This window comes from Anabas testudineus, chromosome 11, assembly GCF_900324465.2.
Source record: "Anabas testudineus chromosome 11, fAnaTes1.2, whole genome shotgun sequence".
NCBI classification, from domain to species: domain Eukaryota; kingdom Metazoa; phylum Chordata; class Actinopteri; order Anabantiformes; family Anabantidae; genus Anabas; species Anabas testudineus.
The window spans coordinates 12,483,776-12,492,108 of record NC_046620.1 but is presented as its reverse complement, the minus strand read 5'-3'; the positions used below and the strand labels follow the sequence as shown (position 1 = coordinate 12,492,108).

The window sequence follows — 8,333 nt, the reverse complement described above, 5'->3', positions numbered from 1 at the left end:
AAACAATATGTAATCTGACTACATTAAGGGACAGTGGCCTCCTGTGGCTCACAGTTCTATTTGTCCTGACGTCTAATGAAACTATAGCCTTATGTTGTTTAGCTCTGCTGCTGAGCTATATTAAAATAAAATAATGGATTATTAGCAAGTCATAATTGCACAATCCAAACGGATGTGAGTGTGTGGACGGAGGGTAGACAGCGTTCAATAATCATGAATTATTGAAAGCATTGTTCCTGTTTGCCTTCCCGTCCTGCGAGATTGATGCCTTTTTGGACTCGTGATGAAGAGAAAAGATGTAATAACAGCCTGTTTGTTCATATGGAACTTATTTTACATCCTGTACACGAACTAGTCTATGTTTGCTGAGATGGTAAAGGCAAACCAGCTACCAAACTACCAACAATGGGAGCTCAGAGCGCAGCTGTGTTATACATATCCATACGTTTTAGCCTTTTTGGAAATTGTTAATAATGAATTACATGTGTTTGGTGAATTTGGTTTTGTGCTACTCAAGTTTACTCTATATCTATTTATATAGTACATTATGTTAACTCAGATAGGACCTAAAACCTTCATACACTCACTTTTATATTAACATGTGTGTATGGATCTCTGGGGGAAAAACAAAATACTACATGCTTGTGGCTGAGGAAAAAACACCTCACCACTCTTTTCATAATAAACCAAAATGTGTCATTGTGCATGCAGGCTGAAAAATCGGGGGGGGGCGGTGACATCACTCAAACCTGGCTCTGATTGGAGGAAATTGTGAATTGCCACTGACTAAAGTACAGTATAACTACTTGTACCTCACAGATTAACTAGCCAGAGCTTTAAAGCAGTCGAGCAGCGCGTCAGTGAATGCAGCTCTCCTCCCATGCGCTCATTCATCCCCAGTCTGGCATCACCGAGCCAGCCAGCAGACGGCAGAAGAAAAGAGGAAGTGGAAACATCATCGCTATCTGTTGTGCAGAGGAGAGAGAGAGAGAGAGAGAGAGAGACGGAGAAAACACCAATGAGTGACACACACATTCACAGCACACACTCAACACACACACAGAGAGAGAGAAACTCCGGACATCGGCGCTTTAGTGGCAGAAGTGCGGTCGCTCCATCAGGTACGTGAGAGCACGCTTTGTTTTCCTGCAGTGATGTTGCTGTTGTGCAGGATTTCGGACTCTGTGCCTCCGCGCTTTGCGCAAATTGTCGGAGGATCGGCGATGTTTGGGGGCTTCGCAGCGCTTTGACTCAGCAGGCGTTTCTGTGTCTCTTCCACTGGGGTGAAAAACACCGTGTTGCCTCTGTCGTTTCTTTCCCATCCAGCCTTTCTGCACATGTCCCCGTATGTATGTATGTATGTGTGTTTATGTGTGTGCATACACTTTGTGAAGTAGCCTTAGCGGCTCTGGGCGCTGCTCTGTTATTCAACATGCATCAAACCGACGCAGCTTGTTTTCATGCAGACGCACCGGGGCGCAGTGGGAAACGCGAGATCCGACTTCCAGTTGTGCTTTTTAAAAGCTTCAACTTGTGCTTGCAGCAGCAGCTGCTGTGAACACAAGCCGAGGCTGTGAGCTCTGTCCCCCCTCCCGGCTTGTTTGAGTGCATACTGCTGGCTTGGTGCGTTTAGAGATGCCTCCGCCCCCCCCCCCCCCTGCTAATTAAAGAGCTGCTTTAATAGTGTGCGGTGTGTAACTCCAGCCCAGCATGCTGGCCTCACCGTGGGCCTGTGATTAGGGAGAGAGAGGAAGGCTCAGACAGCCGCTGACGGGTGCTGAAGCTCATGGAAAAGCACAGAGAGCAAGATGCGCTGTAACAGTGCAGCTCCACTGCACCTATCTGTGCTCAGATACTTCACAGACCCTCCCCATGTCAAACCTGCAACACCAAGTTTTCCCAAAAGTTCTCAACTCCTCAGAACAGGTTGTATTTGTCTTTGGGTTGAGTCTGTTCAACCAAATCCAGGTGTTTCGCTTCTGAGATTGAATCATCTGAATAGTCAATTGGCATATTGCTAAATGTTAGTGTTGTTATCAGCAGTGGCTGTAACAGCTCAGCACTTTATTCTGTGATTGAGAGGGTGTGAAAACTATCAGGAAAAGCCCAAATCAATGGATAAAATGAATAAATAAGTAGTTAAAAGTTAGATTTCTGCCTTTCCCAACTTGTAGCAGTACAAAATGACGGCTATGTGAGGTAATAAGGGTTACTCCTGCTGCAATGAGAGACTGAAGGCAGCTGAAGGGCGTCTGTGTATCCTCAGTCGTTTTACTCTCAGCCACCCACCAATCCAGGTGGCTCCTGAAAGCGTCTTACATGACCTGTTCGCTGCCAAACATGTCCCTGTTGTGATAGAACCACATAAATGCCAGCGTCATTGCGTCACCTTGATAACAAACGCAGACAAAAGGTGTAGATGGAGACGCACGGGGGACGTGTGCAGCCATGTCTCAGACACAGACATGTGTCCAGTTCTCAAAAGCTAGAATAGAGAGTGGGATTGGGGGTGGCAGCTCTGAGACTATTATTGGAGTAGAAAGTTAGAAGTTAATGTGTGTTTTTATTCCTTATATACTGTCTAGTAATCCACAAATCTGACTTTCTATCACGGGGACATACCTGACCGAGAGACTGTGGGTCACATAGCAGGTTCTGGCCTAAATGTTCCCCCTGTCTGTTTCTCACGTGACTGTGGTTGATAGTGGGTTAGAGATGATGTTTGGTTAAAGGTCTGGCAAAGCCATAGCAGTCACGCAATGCAATTTTCAACTCATACTTGAGAATAAACCACTAACATAAGCTTTCCCCCATCAATGCGGCATGTTAAGTTTAGTGTGTGTTCCACTTTGGCCGGTAGCTGTTCAGAACTGAAGCGTGCCAGAAACATAATATCTCACTTTTACAGCCGCCTGAGGGATCTCGGCGTCAAAAGTAATGCACACTTGTGCAAAAACACGTTTTATTAGCCACAGCAAACCTCCATTTCTTGTTAGCTTCCTTGCCTAAATAAACATTTCCTAAATCCCCACAGTGTCTTTTATAATCTGTTATAGCAATTAGCTGCTGTAACAGAAGAGTGAATGAAGAGTGAGAAGGTAAAATAGGAAGTATTCAGACACAGTTTATTTTTAATTGTTTCCAGTTATTATGTTATGTTGCAACCTGATACAATAGTAAAAATTGGTGTACTGAGCGTAGGTGAAGTCATAAACCAGCTAAACTGAATCAGACTTGAGCTCTTGGGTCTTTAGTTTTAAGTACTCAAACATCATCTAGGAAATCAGATTAATGGAAAGAGGCAGACATGGAGAGGCAGTTTGGAGTGCTTTTTGGAAGAGGATGCGTGTCTGCCTTTGCTGACTGAGTTGCATCACATACGAGATCCTGGTGTGTATCTGTTTGACACTGCCTACTGTTTGGCATCCTCTCGCCACCTCTTGAAGTGCAACCGTGCCAATTTCTTTTGCGCCGCGTTCCTCTCTCCTCTTGCTTGCACCTCCTCCCTGCAGCTTGTTATCTTTCTCTCATTAGCTTGTTCACTTACACATTCTGTCTTACGGTCTCCCTCATTTTACCTTCCCTCAATCCCCATCTATGCACTTTCTCATTTACCCACTCTCACATTGCTGCACACCTCCCATCTACATTCTCTCTCTCTCTCTCTGTTCTTACTCCCTGAGGGAAATGGAGCTATGTAAATTGTTTTTGCCTTGATGTATACCCAGACTGCTATCCGTCCATCTTAATGAACTCATTTCCCCCTTTTTACTCCTAAAAGCTATGGATTGCTGCATTAAAGAAACGCCAAAAACCTCAGGACCCAAATTTCCTGTCATGTTTCTGTCACTTTTTACATCTTTCTATGCACAAAACCACTGAGAATATAAAATAATGCATTGCCTTGCTTGCAGCATGCACCATTCTGCAGCTTGAGGTTAGATTAATTTGCAGTTCCAAATGAGATGGATGTTGCCTTGCATAATTGCTCCCCATGGTAGGAAGTTAATTAAAACAGCAGGTAGGTACTGAAGGTACAATGAGAAGGTGCCAGACAGCCAGACAGACATAGGTGGGTGAGAAGACGTCTCATAGGTACTGCTGCCATTTTCTCCTATTTAGTTTACTGATTGTTGCCTCAGGCTAAATTCTGAGCTAAGCAGCTCTTTGATGTGTGGGGAAAACTGAAGAAAACTGATGGGAAAGCATATTGTTTTATGACAGCCTCTGTGATCTCTTACTTCTTATATATTTGTAAATGTTTCGTCCCTTGGCCACAGAATCCAATCGTCTATTCTTATGATATGAATCGGTTTAAGCGGTGAGCATCCACAGGCATGTTTTTCAGTCCAAGTCTAGACTCTGTGCGGAGTGAGGCCGCCCTAGATGACCCAGAAAGTGATACGGTTCCCTCTGCGCTCGCTCTGCCCGCTGCATTCCAGCTGTGGTACTGCTGCAGAGCTCTGTAAATATTGAGCAAGAGGTTAGCCTCTTTGCTCTGTGGAGCCTGTGTGTTTGTGGTATATAGCATCTCTCAGCCGTGATCCTCTCAGTCTCTGGGCCTATTGACCCACCAGGACAAATGCTCGGATCGTGTCTGAGACTTTACAATTAGAGTTTGTAAAGATCGCCCCGTTGTGAGTGAGTGTTAGGTCTCTACTACTCTATGCAGCTGTTTTAGCAGGATTGTGCCTGTGTGTCGTGAGTGTTAATATCACACACGGTATGATTTATGGAATGTGTGCACAAGTACTTCGGAGAGTTGCAGAATTTCAGTGCCATGTTGCTGTGTCAGTTTTTCTTTTTCTCACCTTCTTCATTTTCACTGTAGCTGCATGCTGATGTGTCAGTATGACCCAGGTGCTAGACACAGGTTCTCTTCAGCTGTAACCCTTTTATAGCTTTTTGCTTCTGCCTGCGTGCGTTTCTATGTGTGTGTTTACATTCCCGTGTCTCTTATACCTTTAGGTGCAGTATAAAATTATGGGTCATCACTCGTTCTCTCTGTTGCTGTTCATTTAGAGATGACTTCTGTCATGTTCCCTTTCCTAGCCATCTATCTATATAACGTGAACTTTCCCTGACGTTCTTCAGCTCCTATGTCCCATGAGTGTGAATAGATGGAGGTGCCCTAGTTTCCTGCTGCTCTCTCCAAAGTGTGAACTTGACTTTTTGGTTTCTGCAGAAATGTAGGAATATTAGTACACGGAAGATTTTGTCTGATGTGGTAATGAGCCGTCTGTTTGATGTTCAATCCATGGACAGAGTCAAGAGGCCTTTTTAAAATTTTGATTCTGTGTGTGCATGAGATCTTTTTTAAACAGTTTAGAACTCAGTGTTATTTGCAGTTTTCACACTATATGTAATATAGAAATTTAATGAAGTGTGAGCTTATTTTGTAGTGCGCACCAACATTAGGCTGAGAGGTTATAGAGATGGAAGTAAAGAGTACTTTAGCAATGTCCCACAAAGTCCAGACAAGTCCTTGGGGCTGCCCCTCCCCTGTAAAATCAGCAACTGCTGGAGGCCTCTCTGGCTGACCTTTTGGAGTCCTTAATGTGTCCTTTCTGTAAATGTTGCTGTGTCTGCTAGGGGGAATTACCTGCAATTTTTAAATAGCTTGCATTAAAAACTTGTAAGATAAAGAAAAAATATTTTTAGAATATGTTTAGAAGATGATTTCACCATCTGAATGATAATGTGAGGCTACTGATGACATACTCAGCGCCTCACTCTTTACTACCCGTAGAAAACTTTCCAAGTAAACGCCTGACTGATCTTGGGACAGGCCCATGTCATCTCATCTGTTTGTCACTGGTGTGCACATTTTGTCAGTGCCGTCTTTTGATGAGGGAGGACGGTGCATATGTTGAAGTGGAAGTTCAGTGAAGTAAAGCAGAAATAAAAGTAGCCCTGTTGTTTTTGCTGGATGTGAGAGAGTAGGAAGATGACACTGTTTCTAAGAAATACCAACTTGTTTGCCTTGACTTACTGCTTTATTGACAGTGCTCTCTCCTTGTCTGTTTTCTTTGTTTACGCGTTCCCTTTCTCGCTTTCTAGAGTCAATTCAAGCACTTATTACAGCCTCTTGGTGTTCTTTGATTTAGGTATAAACTGTTTATTTCTTGCTGTGACTGGAGCGACAGTAGAATACAGTACATGCTCAGAAAACACTGGAGAAATATTTAACTCTGTGTGTAATTTTTGATACGTTGTGCTTCAGCTGTAGTACAAAAACACCAACGCCTTTTTAGATTGTACTTCCCCTTAGTACTTAGTACTTCCTTCACTTGTTTGCTATTGGCTCCAGCGAGTGACTTCTGTTACAGTAGACTGAGAGAGAGGTGCAGTAACACATAGCTAAACATATTGCATATTTAATGCCTGGGCTGGGATTAAGGATTTGAACCCATTCTGTCACGGCGCGGGTCCTCGCGTTGTCAGCGTGCCGCAGTAGCGTTTTTCGTTACACTAGGCTACCTTGAAGGAGATCTGAGGAGAGAGAGGAGGTGTGGAGGGACTCTCATAACGCACCGAGGCCGTCGACGCGCTTGTTCACTCCGGCTGGATGAACTGCAAGACTAGGATTGAAGGTGTGTTGTTGTACGTCTAGCTGCCTCCTGGTCTCAAAACGCAGAAGGCCATTTGGAAAACCAGATACTTTGATTTCTCTTTCTCGGACTCTGTCTTCATGTCTCCCATCTAAGGCCCTTTGTCATTCTCATCCCTGCATTGCTGTTTCTGCCTTCTCTCCATCTTTCATCTCCATAGTCCCACGAGTGCTTTCCATCTAAACAACTCCTACTATATATATTTCCCAGTTTCTGACCCTCGCTGCCCACACATTGACCAGCAGCAGCAGTGTTCAGCAGGGCATCAGCAATAGATTGATTTGTTCAAAGCTCCAGTGGTCATCTCTCCTGCTGCTACCTTTAAGCTTAGTAGTAGCCTGAAGTGAGTTTCTGTTGGCTCTAACCAGCCAGTAAAAACAAACTGTAATCCCCCTCACACCCTGACTCTGCCTTTCATTCCCTGTTAGCTACAAATAAATGTATCTGTGACTGAGAAAACAACCACTGCATTAAGAGAACTTCTTTTAGGCCTAGTAAAGCCCTCAACACAAGAACGTTGAAGATCAACAGGTCAACAGGTTCAGATGTAGTTTTTTTTTTGAGAAGCTTAAGCAAAGAGCTCATGGATGACGGGTATTTTCTTTACTCTGTGCACAAAGATGTTTCAACTTGCACAAACCCTCAACCTTTTTCTGATTGTCTGTAATGTTTAATAGCATGGGGCAAAATAAGAAATCAGGTTTTAAATTAGTTTCTGTTCAATTCAAAAGCTACTTCACTTATCAGACGTGTATATATGGATATGTGTGAACGCATGAAACGTGATCAAATCATTTGTCTCCTTTCTGTCTTAGGAGGTCAATTTAAAACAATATAAACACACTGTAGTGAGCCATCGCAGTAGTATTTGTGCTGTGAAGGTACCCACAGGACAACCAGTATGAGAGTTCTTCCTGTTTAGTGTTATCAGTTTTTCCTTCATCTCATTCCTGCCAGCAGTGTTGTTGTGTCTATAGATGCAGGTTTTCCCAGAACAAACATCAGTGAGTGTTTTGTTGTCTCTCCGACTCGGTTGAGCCATTGTGTTGAATTCTGCTCTGAATTCAGTTGCTATTTGCGGCCTGCGCATTCCCCATCTGTAAACCACCTGCCTTACCCTGTGTCACCCTGGTCCGTGCTGGCCACACGTCAATGTTTTTCCATTTCTATATCAGTGTGCCTAGCTCTTATCTTATTCCCAGCTATGCTAAAAACTGAAGAATACCATGGTACAGCTCAGCTCAGTTGGGCTCAGCATGGCTCTCGATTGAGAGAAGAGGGGTATTGTGGTGGCAGACTAACTGGGTTTAATGTTGCCTTTGGGGCTTGTCGCTGTGTCTGTTCTTTTGTTGTCTAGAGGGGAAGCTTAACACTCTGTGTTTGTATTTTTTGTGTGTGTGTGTGTGTGTGTGTGTCCGACTTGTCTGACTGCATTTTCCAGCCCCGGCAGTGCTGGGGAAGAAAGGCACAGGAAATACCAAGGGCATTTTACAATAACAGAAGAGCTACCGGATGCACAACAGTCTTATGTAGACATGTGCTGAAAGTTTGTTAGATGCAAACTAGGAGTCATTTGACGTGTGATCTAATTCAAAATAGAGCAACTGTGCTTTGCAGTAAAGGTAGATTTTAGTACAAAACGATGCACCTCATCCTCACTTCCTGCAGGTATCTGTATGTGAACTGATCCATTTCCTGTTGACAAAATGTAAAGGTCAAGAT

At 43.8% G+C, this 8,333-nt stretch overlaps 1 protein-coding gene across 1 annotated transcript in view; it reads left to right on the top strand.

Moving 5' to 3' along the window:
- The first annotated feature begins 1,032 nt into the window (after positions 1–1,032).
- elmo1 (engulfment and cell motility 1 (ced-12 homolog, C. elegans)) overlaps positions 1,033–8,333 on the top strand; it is a 79,064-nt gene continuing 71,763 nt past the window's right edge. Inside the window, exon 1 of the mRNA XM_026347623.1 lies at positions 1,033–1,121. The gene's annotated coding sequence lies outside the window, so the exon portion shown is untranslated. The remainder of the gene's footprint in view (positions 1,122–8,333) is intronic.